The sequence below is a fragment of the Mus caroli genome, chromosome 17, assembly GCF_900094665.2.
Source record: "Mus caroli chromosome 17, CAROLI_EIJ_v1.1, whole genome shotgun sequence".
NCBI classification, from domain to species: domain Eukaryota; kingdom Metazoa; phylum Chordata; class Mammalia; order Rodentia; family Muridae; genus Mus; species Mus caroli.
In genome coordinates, this window is record NC_034586.1 from 23,510,935 (window position 1) to 23,523,675 (window position 12,741).

General features: G+C 48.7%; 1 protein-coding gene across 1 annotated transcript in view; it reads left to right on the forward strand.

The window, feature by feature from the left end:
* Pacsin1 (protein kinase C and casein kinase substrate in neurons 1) overlaps window positions 1-12,741 on the forward strand; it is a 51,296-nt gene that overhangs the window by 3,057 nt on the left and 35,498 nt on the right. The gene's annotated exons all lie outside the window — the stretch shown is intronic.

A 12,741-nucleotide genomic window follows, 5' to 3' on the forward strand; every position in this document is an offset into this window, starting at 1 on the left:
CTGCCTCTCTGCCTCTCTGCCTCTCTGCCTCTCTGCCTCTCTGCCTCTCTGCCTCTCTGCCTCTCTGCCTCTCTGCCTCTCTGCCTCTCTGCCTCTGCCTCTTTTTATTACTTATTCTCATGTGTAGGTATGCAGGTGAGTGCGCATGCCTGTAGAGATGAAAGCTGTTGCATCCCTTGGAGCTGAGTTGCTAGGCGGTAGGGAGCTGTCCACAGTGCTTGCTGGGAAGCAGCTCACCCTCTGAAGAACAGGGTGAAGTCTCAACTGCTGAGCAACACCCCCCACCCCCGCCTTATATATTTTTTTTCTTGAAGGAAAACAAAACCAAATCAGAACAACAGCAGCACCTTCCAGGTTGGTGAGATGACTCAGTGGGGAAGGGTACTTGCCATTAGGACAGATGATTTCAGCTCAATTTCTGGGACCCACGTGGGCGAAGGAGAGAACCGGTTCCTCCCGGGTTGCCCTTTGACTTCCACTCATGCTGTGGCCAATAAATAACTATAAAATACAAGAAAAAACAACCTTTCAAGTCAGATGTGTATGTCTGCATATGTGTGTGTATGTGTATATGTGTGTGTGTGTATGTGTGTGTGTGTGTGTGTGTGTAGACATTATGATATCAGCCCTTGGGAGGTAGAAGCAGGAGGATTAAGAACCAAGCCAGCTTTGCAGCTCAGTTTGAGTCTAACCTAGACTATAGGAGACTGTTTCAAACAAAAAGCTTTCAGTTTTTCTTATTGCAAAAATAATTGGTGTTCGGTGCGAATCATTTAGATCGGACTGGAAAGCCATTAGCTACCGTTGCGGCCCTTTGTCTGTGTACCTTGCAGTTGGTTTCCATGACCATGAAGGACTGAGACGGGGTGGCCAGGGCTCTGGGAGATACCCAACAGGAGCCACCCACCCCCAGAAGCAAAGCTTTAGTTCAGTGACAGTGGCAATCACAGATGACCACCCCACAGGCTTTGCACAGCTGACAGGACCTTCAGGGGCGTGTCTGCCGGGGACCAGTGTGGGGTGTCTATAGATGGTACCCAGGCAGCCAGGGCGATAGAGAATGCTTAGTTCTAGGAAGGGTGGACAGGAGGAACCCGAAGAGGACTTTGTGAGGCAGGAACTTCGATGATAAGACAGAGCCTATTGGTGAGGTGCCTTGAGCCTTCAGACTGGAGCTCCTGAAGACAGGGAGGACCAGGGGCCATAAGCATCAAGTGGTGGGAGAATGCTGGTGCGAGGGTAGCTCAGTGGTTAGGAGTACTGGCTGCTCTTGCAGAGGACCAACTTGGGTATGATTCTCAGCATCCACAGGGTGGATCAGAACTGTTTGTAGCTTGAGCCCCTGAGCATCTGGTGCCCTCTTCTGACACCGTCGGAGTACACAGGTATCCATGCAGGCAAAACACTCATACACATAAAATAAAACAAGTATGTTGAAAAAAAATGTAAAAGCTGGGATAGGCTGGAATAGGGGTGGTCCGATAACATCTGGGATGCCTGGCTAACGGTGAAATCTGAATTTGAGTGAGGGACGTGGCTAGTGTAGTGTGCCTGAGACCTTGGTTAAATCCCATCATTACAACAACAACAACAACAACTCAGGGGCTGGAGAGATGGCTCAGAGGTTAAGAGCATTGGTTGCTCTTCCAGAGGTCCTGAGTTCAGTTCCCAGCAACCACGTGGTGGCTCACAACCATCTGTAATGTGATCTGATGCCCTCTTCTGGCCTGCAGGTATACATGCAGATGGAGCACTCATATACATTTAAAAAAATTCAGATAAGTAAAATTTGTTTCATTCCTTTTTAGCATAAATATATCCCAAGTGTTGCATGAGCATACTTGTATTAAAAAGAGGGTTTTTTTTCATGATATCTCAGTGACAAAGTACATGCTGAGCGTTCTCCTGTGAAAGTCCTGGGCTTAACCCTGACAGAAACATTTTGATCTGGTGCTGATGGCTGCTAGCACTGAGGACCTTCTCACAGTGGAAGGAGGTAACAAGTTCTACAAGCCGATCTTTGACCCCCACGAGTGTACTATGGTACATGCCGCGATAAATAAACAAATAAAGGTAATGATTAAAAAAAAAATGGGCTGGTGAGATGGCTCAGTGGGTAAGAGCACCCGACTGCTCTTCCGAAGGTCCGGAGTTCAAATCCTAGCAACCACATGGTGGCTCACAACCATCCGTAACGAAATCTGACTCTCTCTTCTGGAGTGTCTGAAGACAGCTACAATGTACTTACATATAATAAATAAATAAATCTTAAAAAAAAAAAAGTTTAAAAAAAAAAAAGACAAACTTGAGTTGAAATCTGAATTGCATTGGCGCCCTTTGACCTCTAGGAGGCGGTGTTTAGGGATGGAGAAGGAAAGAGAGGAGTCTCCTATTTGCTCCTTTTCTGTCCTGGGAGAGGGGTGGTGGGTACTTATTTGAAATTAACAGGCGCGTGCGTGTGCGTGTGCGTGTGTGTGTGTGTGTTCAGCTGTGTAAGCATGGAAGTTAGGCCTCAGGGTGTCCTGCAAGGTCTTTATTCTGTGCTGCTCAGTCCAGACTTCCCTGAATTCTCCCGTCTCCTCCTCTCTGGCGGTAGGAGTGCTGAGATTACAGACACTTCTGTACCCAGCCTGGTGTGTGTTCTGCACGCCGCCCGGCGAGTGCTTGCCCGTTCAGTTGGGGCAGAGAGGTTTACCATCAACTTGGAGCTTCTAAATAGGGTTAATCCAGCACGGCACAAATCCTTGCAGTAAGCCTTTTCCTGGCCGAGGGTGTGGCAGACAAACCCATCACATCTCTGAGAGAGAGTACGCTGGCACCCCCTTTTTGGAAACACCATTTTGGGGGTGAGCCCAATAGGTGCAGTCTTAGCAAGCAGCAATGGTGAGTGACAGGTCACCAGGAAGACGTCAGGACGCCTCCTCCCCCTCCCCTTCACACTCCTGCCAACCAAGGTATTTCTTCATTCTGTTGTCATTCAGTCCTCGTCCCAGGCACTGTTGTAGGAAAGGGACAACCTGAAAAGGCAGTTATAACTCATGATGGGTTAAAGCAGGTGACTTTATATATGATTAGGATTTGATTATATTATTATTATTATTGGTTTTGGTTTTTTGAGACAGGGTTTCTCTCTGTAGACCAGGCTGGCCTGGAACTCAGAAAACCACCTACTTCTGCCTCCCAAGTGCTGGGATTAATGGCATGCACCACCACTTCCTGGCTCATTTTTTTTTAAAAGATGTATTTATTTGTTTTTATTTTATGTATATGAGTACACTGTAGCTGTACAGATGGTTGTGAGCCACCATGTGGTTGCTGAGATTTGAACTCAGGACCTTTGACAGAACAGTCAGTGCTCTTACCCTCTGAGCCATCTCACCAGCCCCTCATTTTTTTTTTTATTTAATTAGGATTTTTTAAAAATTTGTTTTATGGATACAAATGCCTGTATCTACGTATGTATACCATATGCGTATCTGGTTCCAGCAGAGGCCAGAAGAAGGCATTGATTGCCCTTGGGTTGGAGTCAGTCGCACTGTGAATAGACACCGGTCTGGCTCTAGAGTTTTATGTCCTCCCTCCGCTGACCCCTTGAGCCAGGCTGGGCGCATCACTGGTTTCAGGGATGCTTATGCAGGGATGCTGAGCATACTGGATAGCTATTGTGGAAGTAGCGGACTCAGAAGAGAGGGGTGGTGAGTTCAAAGGATGGAGGGGAGATTCCAGGCTGACTTAAAGCAAGGACAGGTATGGCTTGGGGCTGGGGGATGAGGTCCGGGCAGGACTGAATGGAGATACAGTCAAGAGATCGGTGAGACAACTGGTAATCACTGATGCTGGACATTCACTTAATCCGTTGTTTGTTTGAAACGAGGTCTCATGTAGCCTGGGCTGGCCTCACTCTGACGATAGAGCCTAGGCTGGCTTTGAACTTCTGGTCCTCCTATTTCCACCTCCTCAGTGCGGGGATGACAGAGTGCAGGAATGGCAGGCATGTACCAGCATACCTGGCACTGGTGATGGACATTTTAAATGACCGGCTCCATTGGATCCTTCTAGAGCAGGTGGCTCAGGGGTGAAGCAGCCCTTTCTTCACTCCTCAGCTCCACCCTGTAGCACCTGGGCCTTCCCAAGGGCATGCCTGCCACCAAAGAGGTGGCCATGACATAGCAGGAAGGTAGGGCTGGTCCAGGCTGAGGCCCACCCCTGATTCACTGAGGGGCTTTGCACCACTCAGGGCCCCTCTTGGACTATTTCCTCTTCTGTCTTTAAAAAAGAAATTCTTTATGTATTTTGAGACAGGGTCTTGCTGTATAACCTTGACTAGTCTAGAACATGCTACATACACCAGGCTAGCCCTATTTTATTTTGAGACAGGATATCACTAAATTACCTAGGCTCCCTTTGAGTTCCCTCTGTAGCTGGCTTCTACCTTGGAGTCCTCCTGCCTTATCCTTCTGAATATTTTGTCTTTTGGGGGGTGTGTGCATGTGAGTGCGTGTGCATGTGTGCGTGGGTGTGTGGTGGTGGTGGCGGCAGCGGGTAGGGATTGTCTCTAGGACTTGATATCTCCTCTGTCTTTAATTTGTAAATGTAAAAGAAAAAGATTTATTTATTAAGGGTCATGGTAGTGCACACCTTTAATCCCAGCGCTTGGAAGGCAGAGGCAGGTGGATCTCAGGGTTCAAGGCCAGCCTGGTCTACAGAGCAAGTTCTAGGACAGCCAGGGCTACACAGAGAAACCCTGTCTCAGCTCCTCTCCCCCCAAAAGATGATTCACAAACCCAAAGAGAAGGAAACACATCTCAGCGGATTTGAGACCCCACTGCAAAGAATTAGAAAATTCAGGGCCAGCCTGGTCTACAGAGTGAGTTCCAGGACAGCCAGGGCTACACAGAGAAACCCTGTCTCGAAAAAAACAAAACAAAACATGTATGTATGTATGTATGTATGTATGTGTTAGTGTTTCATCTGCATGTGCATCTGCACCCCAGAAGAGGGCATAGGAGATCATGGGACTGTGTTATAAATGATTGTGAGCTGTCTTGTTGGAGCTGAAACTCAGGTCCTCTGAAAGAACAGCCTTTCCTCCTAACAGCTTACCCATCTCTCCAGCCTTATTTGAAAATTCTTTATTGTCCAAAAATATAATTCATATACATAGAGAAAGTAGTATTTGATGTCTGCTTCTCCCTTGCCTGCAGTCTCCAGTAGTGCAATCCTTCTAACCAAATCTCGGGTATCGATTCACCATGCCTATCTGAAGACATGCCTCTAAAATAAGGACTTTCTTTTGTTTGTTTGTGTAAGACAGGGTCTCACTATGTAGCCTTGACTGGCCTGGAACTGGCTCTGTAGACCAGGCTGACCTCAAATTCATAGAGATCCATCTGCCTCTGCCTCCTGAGTGCTGGGGTTAAAGGCGTGCCACACCATGCCTGGGCGTAAAGACTTTCTGTTTAAAAATAGAAAAAACAGGTGGGCTCAGGGGCAATGGCTTGGTAGTTAAGAGCACTGACTGCACTTGCAGGGGCTCACATCTGTCTGGATCTTCTTATGGGATCCGAGGTCACTGAAAGCACGTGGTACGCATGTCCTCACTCACAGACAGACAGACAGACAGACAGACATAAATAAATAAGAATATTTTACAACTAGAAATTTTTAATCAGATTTTTGTGCACGTGTGCACATACACTCGTGTGGAGGTCGGAGGACAACTTGTTTCTAGAAGTCAGTTCTCTCCTACAGTGTGGGTCTGAGGGATCAAACTCAGGTCGTTAGGCTTGGCAGCAAGCGCCTTTACACACTGAGCCATCTTGTCTATCCAAGATAAGGACTTTCTCTGGGCAACTTTCTCTTTGTTTTCCTCCCTCTCTTCCTTCCTTCCTCGTTCCCTCCCACCCTCCCTCCCTTCTTCCCTTCCTCCCTCTGCCCTGCTCTCCTTTTTTGCTGTAGCATTGGAGATAGAACCCAGGGCTTTATACATACTGAGAAATTAAGGTTAGCCTGAGCTACATGTCAGATTTGAGGGTACCCTGGAGTATAAGAGACCCTGTCTTTTTTTTTTTTTTTTTTTTTTTTTTTTTCGAGACAGGGTTTCTCTGTATAGTCCTGGCTGTCCTGGAACTCACTTTGTAGACCAGGCTGGCCTCGAACTCAGAAATCCGCCTGCCTCTCTCTGCCTCCCCAGTGCTGGGATTAAAGGCGTGCGCCACCACGCCCGGCTGAGACCCTGTCTTAAAACAACAATCAAAAGAAAAAACCTGAAGAGGGAGATAGGCCTATGCGCTGTGATTGGCGGAGGCCCTGGGTCTGTTTCTGCGCATGCCCTCTGCTCCACCTGGCCCTTGCTTTTTTGTGTGTCAAGCATTGGTTTTGTCTGCACAGTCCACAGCCTGGGCTCTGTTGACTGCAACTCCACAGCAACACGTTCCGCAGGGTCCTCTGTACTCTGTGAGTTGGTAGCTGGGTGCCACCTGTCTCCTGATGCTGCCAGCTGCCCTCAGAATCCACAACGTTCCCTAACTTCCGTCTCTCTCTTCCCAGTCTCCACTTGATGCTTCTGGACTACGGGGTGGCCACCACAGGACTGCCTGCTCCCCTTGTGCTGAGGGTCGAATCCCTCCTCTCTTCAGCTCTTAAATGACTTCCCTGCCGTTCAGCCGGCCCCAGGCAGGCACAGCTATGCACACCTTTAGTCTTATTATGAAGGAGGCAGAGGCAGGCAGCTCTCTGTGAATCAAAGGCCAGTCATAGTCCATAATCAAGGGCTATATATAGAGTTCCAGGGCTGTCAGGGCTACATAGTGAGACTCTCACAACAACAACAGCAACAACAACAGCAATGCCTTCAAGAAGGCTCAGGCAATTGCCAACAAGCCCAACGACTTGAGTTTGATCCCTGGCACCAACTTTCCTCTGACCTCCATATGGGTGCCATAATAGGTACATACATACATACATATATACATACATACATCACACACATGCATGTGTAAATATTAGAAATGTTAAAATTAAAACAAGCCAGATTCACACTTGGGAAATGAAATTAGGAGGGTTGGGAGTTCAAGACCACCCTCTACTCCAGAGCGAGTTTCAGGCCAGCCTGGAGTTTACGAGACCCTGTCTCAAAATATATGGTATGGATGTGGCTCAGTTGGTGGCAGGCCCTGCGTGGTGTACACGAAACCCTCCCAGGCTGGTGGCTTCTTGCTCCCAGCTGTGTGCTCAGCTCGCTCACTGTTCCAGAGGCTGATGAGTCAGTTTTGAGTATGGCCAGAGTGGTGACCACTCAGTAGTGAAGGACACACACTCTGTCCTTGTTACCTGGACGCTTCTGGCCAAATCCCAGTGCCCCTGAAGAGTGCTGCAGCCTCACTCCCCAATGATGGCTGTGTGCTGTACTGGACTCCTTCGCATGCACAGTCCCTTGGTGCTTGTTTGGTAGGGTTTTATCTTGTTTTTACAGCGCTAGGATGCAGCCCAGAGTCCCAATAAGCTAGGCAAGCATTCTCCCACTGAGCTACAGCCCCAGACCTCTATTTCCGGCTGCAGATGGGTCTGTTGAGACACAGAGGGGCCTCGGGCTTCCAGCTGAGGTCCCTTAGTGAGCATGTGATTCCAATGCCAGACTGTACCGAGGCTTTTTTTCTCTCCTGTCCCCTGCCCCTCCTCCAGCAGGGTGTCTGGTGTCCCCCTATCTTCAGCCCCATCAGGCTGGAGCCCCACCCCTGCCCCGTCCGTCTGGGTATTAGGTGACTTGTTACCATCTCATCTGTCCTATTTGGCAGGTTCTTCTGATGGATCCCCCCTGTCTCATGGGGGTCCCATCCCCACCTCTGCCCTATTCCCAGTCCTTTGTCATTGGCCTTGAAGAAGGGGCAGACCCTGCTCAGCAGTGCATGGGGTGTGTGTGATGACTCCCCTCCTCCCTGGTTCAGGGTACACAGTGAACGGGGCTGGACCAACCTTAGGGCTGAAAATGGGTGACAGCTGCCAGTGCCTTCAAGTCAGGCTCAGGGGAATCAAGTCTTGAGTTACTGAGGAGGGAAAGCAGGTAGGACTGGTCTGCCTGGGAGGTGGGAGTGAGCAGGAGACCCAGGATGGGGGCTTCCCAAGAGGCCATCCTGTTCCCTAGGCTGTGACAGTGGAGGCTGAAGCCTCCTGAGGTCTGTGGGCTTCCTTGAGGGCTGTGCCCACCCCCGCCATTCCCCCTACCTCACTTAGGGAACATTTATGTGAGGGAATTTTGTTCTTTTATTATTATTATTATTATTATTTTATTGAGACAGAGTCTCTTGTATCCTAGACTGATTTCAAACTCGCTTCGGAGCCAAAGAAGACCTCGAACAACTGATCTTCCTGCCTCGAGCTGCCTCTAGCCAGTTATTAAGGTGTGAACCCCCAGGCCCAGTCTCTCTGGTGCTTGGGATAGAATCAAGGACCTCATGCATGCTAGGCAAGGATTCTGTCAACTGAAATACCCTCTCCAGCCTACATTAGTGTATATGTATATGCATATGTATACAGCTATGGATATGTATGTGTACATGTGTGTATATATATGTATATGTATAGGGATATGGATATGTATACATATATGTACATGTGTATATGCTTATGTATGTATGCTTTGTTACTTTAATTACACTTAATTTGTATGCATGTGCACATCCTATGGCGGTCAGGGGACGGCTTGCCAGAGTGAGTTTGCTCCTTCACCACGTGGGTCCAGGACACTGGACTCAGGTTAGCTGGTGTATGAAGGAGTGCCTTACCCTGCTGAGCCATGCACCGGCCCCTCCTTCACTTTAGAAACAAAGTCTCTCGTAGCCCAGGTTGGCTTTAAACTCCCCACCCTCCTGCCTCTGTCTCTCAAGTGCTGGGATTACTGGCATAGGCGGCCACACCCAGCTAAGCGTTTTCTTCACAGCCGAACTCATCAGGGCCTTAATACGCTGTGGTGCAAGTATCAAGGAAGTGCCAAGCCATCAGGACTCCCTTTAAGGAGCACGTTGTGGGCAGTTTGTCTGGACAATTAGATAGCACTCAAAGACCAGAGCCCTTAATGCTTGAAGAGATGAGCTGAAGCTGAAACACGTTTTAGAGTCAAAGAGCCGGTCTTGGACCCAGGCTACTTGCCTGTTGGAGGGTCAAAGGAAGACGAAGTGTGCAAACACTTTCAGCGAAGGGATCTGCTGTGTCAGGCGTTTAACGGTGGAATGGGACAGGAGAGACAGACCTTCAGAGCGAGTCAGCTGATCTGTGTGGTCCTATAATGGCAGACACCTCCAGTCGCACCTGACAGGTCCTGTAGACTCCCCAAGGACAAGGTGAACCACAGCATGGACTGCGGGTGTGGGGAAGGATGGTGTATCCACGGAGAACTGTCAGTTGACAAATGTGCCTTTGGGTGCTGGGTGCTTTTCATGGGGAGACCCCTGGTGAGGCTTTGGGGGAGCATTCTGTGCCTTCTGGTCGCTTAGCTATGAGCCTGACAGTCTTAAAAATAAAGGAAGGCACCAGGCAGTGGTGGTGCACGCCTTTAATCCCAGCACCTGGAAGGCAGAGGCAGGTGGATTTCTGAGTTCGAGGTCAGCTTGGTCTACAGAGTGAGTTCCAGGACAGCCAGGGCTACACAGAGAAACCCTGTCTTGAAAACCCAAATAAAATAAAATAAAATAAAGGAAGGCTGAAGATTTCTCAGCGGTTTAGAGCATTTGTGACTTTTGAGTCTCAGCGCCCACAGAGAAGCTTAGAACAGTTCCCAGGCTTCAGGTCTTCTTGGGCAAAACATGTGCGTGTGTGCGTGTGTGTGTGTGTGTGTGTGTGTGTGTGTGTGTGTGCGCGTGCGCGCGCCTACGCAGCTTTGCTGGCCTGGGTGGCTTGCCAGGCAGCCTAGACACTTTAGCTCCTGGGGAGTCTTGGTCTCTGGCTGCTACCCTCCTCCGTATCCTGTTAACACAGGGTAGGGGACCAGAGACACCCAAGCACAGACTTCTGCTCGATCGCAGTGGCCCTTCCTTCCTCAAATCTCTTTGTGGACAGTGAGCCTTTTGCTTAAGCCCTTTGGAGGACAGGAGGAAGGGGTCAGTTCTTCCAGCCAGCAGGGTTAGCCTTATTCAGCTTGCCTTAAATGGGCCAGCCATAGCCGAAGTGTCATGGGATTTGCTGGCTCCAGCAGAATGCGTGGAAGCCTGAGGTGTAAACCCACAGCTCTTGGCCTGTTGCTGGGTGTGGCAGTGAGTAGAGACACCACTTCACCTGTGGTTCTGGAGGAGATGGATTCCATCTGGGGTGGGGTGGGGTGGGGCCGGGCCAGGCATCATACAGTGGCTGCTCTTAAAGTGTGTCCACTGTTCTACAGATGGCTCCACAGCTTTAAAGGCGCCCATGTGGTACCTCAACTGCATATCTTTATTACCTTTCTTACTATTTTATTTTGGTTTTAATTAGTTAATTGAATTTAGTTAATTAGTTAAACAAGTTTAACTTATTTTTTTAAGGATTTATTTATTGTATATATGTGAGTACACTGTCGCTGTCTTCAGACACACCAGAAGAGGGCATCAGAACTCATTACAGATAGTTGTGAGCCACCATGTGGTTGCTGGGATTTGAACTCAGGACCTCTGGAAGAGCAGTGGTCTTAATCGCTGAGCCATCTCTCCAGCCCCTTAACTTATTTTTGAGATAGGGTCTCTTAATGTTGCTCTGGCTGTCCTTGAACTCACACGGGTCTGTATGTCTTTGCTTCCCAAATAGTAGAATTAAAGGTGTCCATCTTTATGGCTAGCCTTTTTATTTATTCATTTTTACTTCATTTTTTTGTTCCTTTGCATTAGTGTTTTGCCTGTGTGTATGCCTGTGGGAGGGTCTCAGTCTTGGAATTACAGACACTTGTGAGCTGTCAGATGGGTAAATTGAACCTGGACCTTCTGGAAGAATAGCCAGTGTTCTTAACTACTGAGCCATCTCTACAGATCTCTACTTTAAATTAAAAAAAAAAATTTTTTCTTTTTTTGTGTTTTTGTTTGTTTGTTTGTTTGTTTTTGTTTTGCTTTGTTTTTTCGAGACAGGGTTTTTCTGTGTAGCCTTGGCTGTCCTGGAACTCACTTTGTAGACCAGGCTGGCCTCGAACTCAGAAATCTGCCTGCCTCTGCCGCCCGAGTGCTGGGATTAAAGGTGTGTGCCACCACGCCCGGCATATGTTAATTCTTTTTAAAAAGATGTATTTATTTCATTTTATGTGTATGAATGTTTTGCCTGCATGTTTGTATGCATACTATATGCCCATGAAAGTCAGAAAAAGGTGTTGGGTCCCTGGAACTGGAGTTAGGGATGATTGTGAGCTACTGAGTGGGTTCCGGGACTTGAACTCAGGTCCTCTGCAAGAGCGGCCAGTGTTCTTAACCAGTGCCAGCCACCTCTCTAGCCCCTAGTTTTCATTTGGGGACAGGATTTCAGTCTAGGTTGGCCTTGAAGTTGCTGTATAGCCCAGGATGACTGGAACTCTTACTGGGTCTCCAGCCTGCATGCTGGGATTCCAGGCCTGGGCCTGAGATGCAGCCTGGCTTTGTTCTGCAGTTCCTCCACCAACAGAGCTGCACCCCAGCCTTACAGGTGACTTATGGGTCCCTGCCCTCAGCCACACTGTTTTTGTTAGCTGTCAGCCTGGCTGGCTTCTAGGGTCTCAGTTACTGTGGCCATGTCTGTGGATCTGTTGGGTGGCAGCTCTGATCTGTCTGCTAACTGTGACTGTTGTCCCATGTTGTGTCTCTGCTGGGGTCCAACAACCCTGGCTCCTTCAGGGGACATTACCAGGGACTTCCTTCGGGTGACAGAGTATCTGCCAGGCTTTCTTGTAGAAGCAGGACCATGGATGGAGTTCAGGTCCAAGGTGGCTTGTCCTCACTCAGCACACCCACTCTGAAAGCAATCTTACAACAGAACCCTCAGCTCTCCTGATGTTCCCCAGGGCGCCAGAGCTGTGTCCCACTCAGGGCTTCAGAAACAGTGGCTGCCCCCCAGCCCCAAACATGAGCTGCTGTTTGGCCAGTGGCTCCTGCTGCCCTCATGACTGTTCTCCCTCAGAGGAGGGCAGCTCTGGAAAAGATGAGAGAGCAGAGGGGTTGAGTCTGAGGCACAGGGATGACAGGCAACTATCTGGTATCAAGACTGACAGCACTAAAGCTCTGCCTTCAGACCTGATAAAGCCCTCCCTGGGCCATCCCACCCACCAAGGCTTGCTCTCCACACAGAGGTATTGCTGGGGGCCAGTTAGTTACTTATGCCAGTAATCCCAGCTACCTACCTGGGAGTGAGACAGGAAGAACCTAAGGGATTTTAAGGTCAGCCCTGGCAACATAATAAACTCCTATATTAAGAAAATGAAACTAACATAAATAAATAAACAAACAAACAAACAAATAAATAGAAACAAACAAACCACCAACAGCAGCAAAACCTATCATACCCCCCAAACCATAGCAGGGTATGGTAGTGCTGCCTATGATCACATTATTTGGGAAACAAAGGTTAAGAGGCGGGGGGATCAGAAGTTCAAGGTCACACTCAGCTAAATAACAAGTCCAAGGGCAGCTTGGGCTATATGAGAACCTGTCTCAAAAAATAAAAACAAGGGGGCTGGTGAGATGGCTCAGTGGGTAAGAGCACCCGACTGCTCTTCCGAAGGTCCAGAGTTCAAATCCCAGCAACCACATGGTGGCTCACAAC